Below are 10,685 nucleotides of genomic sequence, written 5' to 3' on the forward strand. Positions count from 1 at the left end.
TTAATGCTCTGTAAGCCAAGGACCTGTCGTAATTGGATTGATGTCAAGGTATTACGATAAATCACATAATTTATGAATAACTAATATAGAACATAAATGGTCACTTGTACATTTGTCGTATACTTACTTGCTTACTTTTGTATCATGCGTTAATCAATTTCGAGGTGTATAAGAGCTTCATCAACCGCTTTTAATCTAAGAATCACTAGTGAGGACGTGTGACTACAGCTAGCTCGACTATTTACTTTTACACAAATCAGACTATACAGGACTCATACAACCTGAAAGTATATTAAATATATTTAAATAAACACTTGTGTGCTAGGAATAAAGGTCCCCAAAGTGTACTTACCCAAAGGTGTGTATGTTTAAGTGCAAGCAAGCAAAGCCGTTCGTCATGGTCGTCCTGCTCCACATGACAATAAGGCTCTTAAGGCGCATTTTTTTCAAATCGGTGCTTGTACTCGACTCAAGGCAACAGTGTACTGTTTTGGTTTTTTTTTTAATAATTCAATTTACTAGTACGTTTACGGCCAAATACTCCAGTACTATAAAATATTCCAGTCCATTTGGCAACCGTTTCACAGCTTCAGAGGAAAACGCATCATAAGATGGATAGTAAGATGCGGATTGTGCACTAACGCATGCCGAATGTTGCCGAGGAACACGTTGCTGATGATACTGCTAAACATTATTTATTTATTTATTTATTTTTATTTTATTAATTGCTCGGCCACGTTGGGTTACAGCAATAGTGCTTACTGACTATAGTATACAATTATTCACGAAGGAGTTGGAAGGAGTTTATGGTACGGAAAAGGAGCGAAGACGGGATCGGTAGACAGGATAGGATATGTTGAAATCGAACAGATCAGAAGTACTATTAAAAGACGACATAGCTCTTACAAAAGGCTCATTGCGAGCAAAACGTGTACGACATATAGGTAACTGGAGACGAAAACGATAACGTAAGGTGCGACAAGGTGCATACAAATGTAAGCGCGACAGAAGTGAAGGAGTATCAATCGTATTGAGCAATATGCCAGCGACGAAAGAAGCCTGAGCGACCGAGAGGCGGTGCTCCAACTTGGCAAGGCCTAATAGAGTGCATCTATCGTCATACGAAGGAAGCGGAATAGAGTGATGACCCAGCGACCTACGAAATACGATCCTTGTAAAACGTCTCTGGATCCTCTCAATCCTTTGGAGCAGAGATAGTTGGACAGGAGACCAGATGACACAGGCATATTCCAGTACGGAACGGACCCAACAACAATAAAGGGACTTAAGACAAAAAGGATCACGAATTTCAGAGGACATGCGACAAATATAACCAAGACTTTTGTTGGCCTTGTTGATGACATAGTCCGTGTGCTCCTTGAAAGAAAGACTCGGGTCAAAGAAGACGCCAAGATCCTTAGACAAGGACGCACGGGGAATAGGGGCATCACAGACACTATAAGCATGAGTTATACTTGTAGAAGATCGGAAGAAAGACAAGACAGAACATTTTTCAGGACACAGGACTAAACCGTTAGAAGCACACCATGTAGAGAATTTACAGAGCCAGGATTGAAGGACTAGACAATCAGCTGTAGAAGATACAGGAAGAAAAATTTTAACGTCATCCGCATATAGCAAGAAGCCGTTAGGAGGAAGGATCGAAGTACAGTCATTGAGGAAGAGAATGAACAGTAAGGGACTAAGGACACTACCTTGAGGGACACCCGAAGAACTAAGAAAACATTCAGAGAAAGAGCCACAGATTTTAACTGCATATGAACGATTCTCAAGATAGGAGTTGAACCACGGCAATATAGAGCCACCGAAACCTAGTTTTCGAAGCTTAGCAACAAGTAATGATAGAGGTATACTGTCAAATGCCGCTTTGAAATCGGTATAGATAGTGTCCACTTGCTTACCACTAGACAGATAGTGATATAGAGAAGACAAAAAACACATTAGGTTGGTGGACACTGAGCGATTGGGCATAAAGCCGTGTTGTTCCGCAGAAATATAATTTTTTACACAAGGCATTACAGATAAATGGACAATTGACTCGAGGATTTTAGAACACGCACAAATAATAGAAATGCCTCTGTAGTTTGATGCTAGTGTGTGGTCACCTTTCTTATAAATGGGAACAAGCCAAGCTAGTTTCCATTGACTAGGAAAAATCCCTACACTAAGCGAGCGAGAAAAAAGACGAGTGAGAATAGGAGTGAGGGTATTGCCACATTTTTTCAAAACACAGGCAGGGATGCCATCGGGGCCTGGTGAAAACGAAGTTTTAAGTTTGGATAAAGCGGATTTTACTAGGCTTTCACTTACAACGACTGAATTACATGATATCACATCAGAGGGCGTGTAAGACAAGCCTACGTCCAAAGGAACCTTAAAAGTACTAGGATCGACAAATACACTAGAGAAATGTTTGGCAAACAGGTTACATATATCAGGATTGGACGTAGCAGAGGACAGATCAAGAAACAGGGTGGATGGAAGGCTAGCAGAGCCTCGCCGAGAGTTCGCAAAACGAAAGAATGACCCAGGATCAATAGTGAAGCGCATTTGAAGACGCCTAACGTAGCGACGATACAGATGGCGATTAAGAAGACGATAAGCCTTAGCCGCATATTTATATACACAAAGATTGTGTAAAGTATTATTTAAACGGTAGGCGCGTTGAGCGCGGTTTTTGTCCGATTTTAATAGACGTAAAGCTCTGTTCGACCACTTAGGATTAGGAGCGGGTTTAAGGAGAGGACAGCAGGAAGGGAAGGCGGAAGTGATTACATTAGTAAACGCTGCTACAGCTTGATTTATGTCACAGTCAGCATCAATAAAGGACCAATCGGTATCGGCTAATATACGATGAAGCTTTTGGTAGTCCAATTTCCTAAAATTGAACATACGAGCCGTAGGTATTCGTTGGGAGGATGCAGGGCGAGAGTGCGTAAGGAGCACGCTTGTCTCAAGAGCAGGATGATGATTGTCTAGCGCAACGAGTGGAACAGGTGAAGCTATGACGGGGGAGCAGCACTCCAAGAAGGCAGCATTGGCAAATAGAAGATCTAATTGTCTTCCGCGTATATTTTTTATGCCGGATAATTGCAGCAAACCGTTTACCGACATTCCATCAAGCAGAGAAACATTTTCACGAGATACACCAGTAGGAATGAACTGATTAACGCACGATGCCGACGGTTGCCAGGAGAGTGATGGTGAATTAAAATCACCAAGTAACACCATAAGATCATTTGGTTTAAGTTTGCCAGCAACGAAACTAACACTCTCATGTAAAACGTCAAGGACTACTTCGGAAGAACGCAAATCGGGTGGGATGTAAACGGCGCCGATATAGATTGCAAGGTTTTGAAGCTTAACAATTGTCCAAACAGACTCCAGCGAGTCGAACGGCAGTGATAAAGTTGACGTGTTCAGCACGGAAGAACAGGCAATGAGTACACCACCACCACGGCAACGGTTACTGTTGAGAGAATTTCGGTCGCAGCGATAGATGACATACGCATCCTCCGAGATAAGAGAGGACGGAATTGAGCCATCGAGCCATGTTTCAGTTAACACCAACACATCCATATCAAGCTCAGATAGAGAGAGGCGTAACTCGTCTAGTTTTGTGCGCAATCCTCTTACGTTTTGATAGTAGATGTTTAGTCGATCTATCGAAGGAATGAGAGAGCGAGATGCGCCGGGAGTGCTCTCGCTGCAAGTTATTAACGGCGGAAGAGAGTCAGACGGATTGTGTGTATTAGATGCAGGGTTAGCTTCCATCAATTCGGGTAAAGTCGGTAGTTCATGAAAATCTTCAGCCGGATCAGCCGGTTTACGCTTGCTGAAAGTACTGCGTATAAGGCAAGCTCATAGGACCATGATCGGGCGAAATAGTGAAATCAGCGTTTCGCAGTTGTGTCGTGTGGTTGATAGAAGGTGGCGATGAATGATGATCCGATTCACGGGTAACAGGCGCAGAAGGTGCATGGGATGCTGTAGTAGTGGGTCGCCAAACATTGACGGAGCGGGGTTTAAGGTCGATGAACTCCTTAAAAGAGATCCCGCGATTATGTAACCGCTATGCCATCAGCGCAATGCCACCGTAGTTCACGTCCTACTTTAAGTCGTTGGCCGCTTGGCGCAGCAATATGAAGCCTTGCGCGGTACATTTCGTGCTGGGCCCGGCCGGTTGATTGCTGCCCTGAGCATGCTCATCCTTAAGAGCAGATAAGCAGCGGGAGAAGACCGCTCCATCAATTAACATCGCCGGAACGGCATGGCGCAGGGCGGCAATCGCCGACAATTTGCCCGTATCCTTGTGGCCAAGTCACGAATAAGCTAAAGAATCTATCCCTCAACGTCGCGTTGGTTGAGAAAATCGTGCGGGATCTCGATCAGGAACGAATCCAATACGCCCTTGTTCCACACGTCGAACTCCTGTACCATTTCCTTCCGTGTCATGCCCAGCGCCAGCATCAGGTGACACGCTTCGCATATCAGCTGCATATCACCGTAGTCGATGCCGTTGTGTACCATATTCACAAAGTGACCCGCATTCACAGCACGAACCACCGTTAATTATAAACATTAACTTACATTACTTGTTATCAATCCATCCTTCCTCTACTGTCGTTATACTTCATGTCAAAAAAGTTTCCTGGAACATAAAAAATGATGATGTTAGTGTATTAGTCTGTTAGTCAAAATGGGTACAATCCAAAGAGACAAAAAAATTAAACAATTAAAGAATTAAAATAACCATCACCCATATCCTACAGTATCGGACAGAAAGATAGGGCATTGGTTTTTTAACGCACCATGCACCCGTTGGGTCAAGTTTATGTGTGGTTTGTATGTGTTTGTGTTTGTGTGTGTGTGTGTATGTGTGTGTGTGTGCATGTGTGTGTGTGTGTGTGTGTATGTATGTTTGAATGTGTATTGATGTGTGTGTTTGTTTCACAAGTAGGTCGTTTCGGATAGATTTGTCAGTAGTTTTTTTGTGTTTTGGGTTAGGTTTTTGTTGTAATTTGCAGGACCACCACCCTCGCGAGCAGTGATCCCTATTCAAAAATGCAATAAGCTCAGTTTTTGATCTTATTGCCGTCGCCCACGATGACATTAATCATGCGTTGACGCATCGACATCACCAGATTCTGGATCGTTTCAGGTGGAATTTTGCTCCACACCTCTTGCATGTGATCGAAGAGATGATCCAGATCTTCCGGTATGTTTTTACCCAGCCTCTTCTTGAAAATTGCCCAGAGGTTCTCAATGGGATTGAGATCCGGGCTAAGGGCTGGCCACTTCATTGTTTTGACATTGTTGTCAGCAAGCCAAGTTTGGACAGTCCCGGAAGTATGCTTAGAATCGTTGTCTTGCATAAACATCCAAGACCGAGGAAGGTTTTTCCTAGCGTGTGATAGCAAATGAGTATCAAGAATATCTCGATACCCAAACCGATTTAAATTACCGTGGATTCGAACCAACGGACCCATCCCATAGTAGGAGAAGCATCCCCACACCATGAGACTACCACCGCCATGCTTGAAAGTTTTGAAGCAGTACTTCGGATCAAGAGCACAATTAACAGGGCGCCGAACCAACCTACATCCATCCGACCCCTGTCGATTGAATTTTGACTCGTCTGACCACAAAACCCTGCGCCAATCCTCTTCATCGAAGAACATGTGCTCAATTGCAAATAACACCCGTGCGTTTTTATGCGCAGGTGTTAAATTGGGCACTTTGACTGGCACTCGCGCGAGTAGCCCGGCACTGACCAATCTTCGCTGAACTGTTCTCGGCGTCACCGCCAATTTCAGTCTGCCTCGGATCTCTGGTGCCGAGCTAAACGGATGTTTCTTCGATATGTTAACAATCTTACGGTCTTCCTCCGCCGTGGTCGTCCGAGGACGCCCGGGTGACTTGCGCGTTTCGGTTGTCCGAAGCGCGTTCGCCACAAAAGTGCGCGATCGTTCCATCACGAACTCGATCGTTCTGCGCTTAATGCCAGCAGCCGCCATTCGCTTAATGATATGGCGCTGATAATCGGTACAATGTTTACCTCGACCCATTGTAATAAAAATTGCTTGCTTAGACCGTCAAGAACACACTGGTTAAAAACTTGGACACGACTGATGCCGTGCACTGCCTGCGTTCTGCTTTTATACGCGATGAATCACATCGTTGTCGAGCAGCAAAAAAGCGTATGGATAAAAACAATCAATGAGTAAGCGAGTGAGCATGTACCCATTCAAAACCAGAACAGAATACTGCCGCGCTCATGAAACAAAACGCCCATTGAAAAGAACACCTGCGCGCTTGCTCAATGCACACACAAAGTTTCCCATGCGCACACAACGTTCAACGCAAAGATGCACGCATGCCTTTCAATGGCGTGCACTGGAGAAACACCTGTGAGGGAATGCCGAGTTCATTGCTATTGTGCGCGTTTTCATTTCGCACCGGTGTCGTATTCACATTCATGAAACAGCACACCTGCGTTCTCGTCCGGGGAACAAGCGCTGCTGTCGATGCAAACTTTAGCTTTTATCCAAGTGTGAACGCACGCTGTTTCACATGATAACACACATAAACAGAATGCTTTCAATGCAATATGAAACCATGTCAAGCTACGTTTCTTCAGACAAAAACCCGCGCACTCGCACACACACACACACACACTCGCACACACACACACACACACACACACACACACACACACACACACACACACACACACACACACACACACACACACACACACACACACACACACACACACACACACACACACACACACACACACACACACACACACACACACACACACACACACACACACACCAACACAAGTAACGTGGCAAAACAAGTGTACGGTGCGTTGAAAAAACTAGGGTCCTATCATTCTGTCCGATACTGTACCATAAAACCCCTGCTTCCATGATCACGAGAACACAGTAGCTCTTAATTAGAGATCTCAACACCTCACTAGTACAAGACTTGCGGAAACGCGGGCATTACAGTGCATGGGGCCCCGCATGGCAAACATAAAGCTATGTACCAACAATGGTCATTGTCTCCCCATAAAAAATCTGCTATTCTAATACTATCTAATATACTACTTAACCTAACCGTGTTAATATATAGTACTAATCTAGCCTAACCGTGTTATTAAAAAAACCTTAACAAATGACCATTGTGAGCTTTATAATGCACAAAGCGTTCAAAGTGGTCGGCCCACGTTAAATTGGGCAACAAAGATCCAGTATAGTGATGGAAACACATCGTATGCGATCATATAACTTAGAAAAGAACATAAGAAATGCAATGCTTTGCTCGGTTCTCTCCTATTAAAACTGTACCGTATATCCATTAAATCATGTTCATTCCCGGACACATGGAAATTAGCTCATATTACTCCTATCCCTAAGAAAGGTAATCGTGCAAACGCTACCAATTATCGTGGAATAAGCATCCTCTGTGCAAGCTCCAAAATATTTGAATCTATAGTCCACTCACATATCCTCTTTATTGCAAGAAACTGCATTATATCTCAGCAACACGGTTTCTTTCCTAAACGTTCTACCTTGACAAACCTTATTTCCTTGACTTCCGTTATCACCTCCAGTTTAGACAGCTGTTCTCAGGTTGATATCATTTATACTGACTTTAAAGCAGCCTTTGACCGTATTCCTCACCCTATCCTTCTTGCGAAGCTATCCAAAATGGGTTTCATTGACTCACACATTCGTTGGCTTGATTCGTTTCTCAGCAATCGCTCTTTTCGTGTTAAACAAAACTCCTGTTTTTCCAAATCCTTTTCATCCAAATCGGGAGTGCCTCAAGGTAGCGTGTTGAGTCCTTTATTGTTCGTTTTATTTATTAATGATGTTAACTCAGTCATTCCACACGATTGTTTTCTTTGTTATGCAGATGACCTAAAGATTTTTGAATCTATATCGTCTGTTGGTGACTGCGTATCGCTCCAAAACACCCTCAACCGATTTGCATCATGGTGCTCATCGAACCAGCTAGTTCTATGCCCCGAAAAATGTCATGTCATGTCCTTCAGTCGTTCACGGTATCCCGTTACGACTGCTTATAACTTTGAGGGTATAGCAATAAATCGTGTACTCTCGGTAAAAGATCTTGGTGTAACTTTCGATAGCAGGTTATCATTCCTCGATCACATTGACGTTACTGTTAATAAGGCTCGTAAAACAATCGGTATGATAAAACGTTTTTCAATCCGCATAACCGACCCTCTGTGTTTAAAAGCGTTATATTGTTCGTTAGTAAGACCGATTTTGGAATACTGTGTTGTTGTTTGGTGTCCCACCTCATTTACATCGATTGACCGCATAGAAAGAGTGCAGAGATCATTTACTCAGTATATTGTCAGCAAAATGCCCGGCTTCACGTCAGATACCCTACCGGACTATGAGCAAAGATGCCAGCTGTTGGGTCTGGACTCATTGGAGAAACGCCGTCACATTTCCCAAATAATGTTTGTTGCCTCGCTCATATCTAATGCTGTGGATTCACATATCATTCTTTCATCCCTGCATTTCTATGTTCCAATTCGTTCCTTACGCCCTCGTGCTCCTTTATTTGTTCCTAATCGACGCACTTCAGTTGGTTTAAATGACCCTTTATTACGTGCTGTGAGATTGTTTCATTTCCTACGCACACCTGTTTGACCATCACCTCTCCTTACCATCCTTCCGATCCATCCTCCGAGCAAATATTTTATAAGTTTAGTTAATAGGTATGTTGTTAGGAATTCGATTCAGACAGCAGTTATGTAAATAAAAAAAAGGAATAGAACTTAAAATATAAGCAATAATAAATTAATAAAAATGTTAATCAGAAAAGGGGACAGTTAGTGACGGGTTACATGAAATATGTTAGTTGATATAGTTAGTTTATTGAAAAGTATGGAGAAGGGGAGTTAAGGAGATTAGACTGGAAGATAGTTGCGGATCAGGATGTTTAAAGGAAGTAGAGGGTAGGCGAAGTGCAACAAATTTGCACTTGATCGCATAATGTGGTATTTCCACCGACCTGGACGGACCATTTTCATCTATCTTATAGATATGTAGGTCAGTAGACGATAACTGTTCACCGTCTATCGATGCAATAAACTGTTCCGTCCAGGTTTCATACTGGATTCCAATTACGGTGTACAACAGCGAAGAAATCCTCGTCGCTTCTAAAAATTTTATAATGCCATTTTCGGTGGTTAAAAACCATTGATCCTTAAAGTTTGGCAGTAGGACAAAATCGGCGGTTACGTGTATACCGGCACCATTGCCCTTCAACCGGGGGTATGTTTGAGTAACACGATTGGTAGCCACTTGTACTGATGCAATTTCTTGCATACGGCCGGCTACCTGTGTTACTACATGCGTGCCCGATCTCACATATCGGCGTACAATTTGAAGAAAATTCTCATACCGATATGCGGAATATTCAGGAACCGCTCCAAACATGTTAACGTCTCCTGACACGTGCAGGAAATTGTGGACGTTGCTGGTCATATGGGCTCGACCATAATACTGCGGAAAGTTCTTTACAAAGTTGTATAAGAACTTTTCCGCAAGAGACCAAAGATGCTTGTGTGCCGTTGAATTAAAAATCGTCACACTGCAAAAGTAGCACAAGAAGTGATTGAATGCATCAGAAGACATAAAATCCTTCAAGACCGCAATACTAATATGAAGAAGGAAGGACCGAAATTCGGTGGCCTTCCAAAAATGGCGATAGCGGGCGATTCACTTCCAAAGGAAGCCGTGTCTTAATCAAAAAAGTATTCACGGCTTCCTTTTGTCGGGGTGACCACTTTTCAAAATTTTCAAAAATTCCCTCGTATAACCCTAGAACAAGCTTTGAGGTCACTCCGCGATCAAACTGATGGCGAGCGCCTACACGTGTAGTCCAAAACAGCCGAAGTCATACAAAATCATGAAAAAGTCTGCGCCCTTTTGTTCCGGCATCCTCGTGAAGTTTACCGAGCCGAACCGAATAGTTGTGTTCGATAAACATGTGTGCGTATCAAGTAGCAGCATTTGTACTGCTTACCTGCCGTATGCCGCTGTGATACCGAGCGAGACGCATAGACAACGCGTCTAGAGGACATGTGTAGCCGTGAGGAAAGTTTTCTGTGTCTCTTTTACCTTGTTCTTGCCTTTAGATCCTCCCAACCAGCAAAACCGAAGCTATTGGAAAACTTTCCTGTGTGCCAACGCGAGAGAGCATGTCTTTTTTCTCTAGATTTTGGACGGCACAACGCCGATCGTGTGGCCTATGAACGAAAAACGGGAGAAGGGGAAACCGATATCCTTCGAGTGACACACACGCATGCATCTGCATGCGTATTCCGCTGAACCGAGACTACCCATCTCTCTCGATCTCCCATGATTTTTCTGCTATCGCGCTCATCCGGGTGTTAGGCATCCTCAGTCTGTCCAGAACTTTCACTGTGGAAGGATGTGTTGTAGTGATGTGTGATTTCTTGCGCCCCGTACTTTGCTCGTTTACGTTTTGTGCCGTGTTCCTTCTTCTTCAATTATGGAATAATTTATCCTTGTAAATTTCTAAGGTAAGTTTCTTGTGTGTGCTTGAATGTGTACATTCAATTAACACTTGTCGTCTAAAAAGTTACAGTG

General features: G+C 43.5%; 1 pseudogene; it reads right to left on the reverse strand.

The window, feature by feature from the left end:
• Positions 1-418: 418 nt before the first annotated feature.
• LOC120961201 (6-phosphogluconate dehydrogenase, decarboxylating-like) lies at positions 419-4,551 on the reverse strand (annotated as a pseudogene).
• Positions 4,552-10,685: the final 6,134 nt, after the last annotated feature.

Source organism: Anopheles coluzzii, chromosome 2 (assembly GCF_943734685.1).
Source record: "Anopheles coluzzii chromosome 2, AcolN3, whole genome shotgun sequence".
In the NCBI taxonomy this organism is placed as follows: domain Eukaryota; kingdom Metazoa; phylum Arthropoda; class Insecta; order Diptera; family Culicidae; genus Anopheles; species Anopheles coluzzii.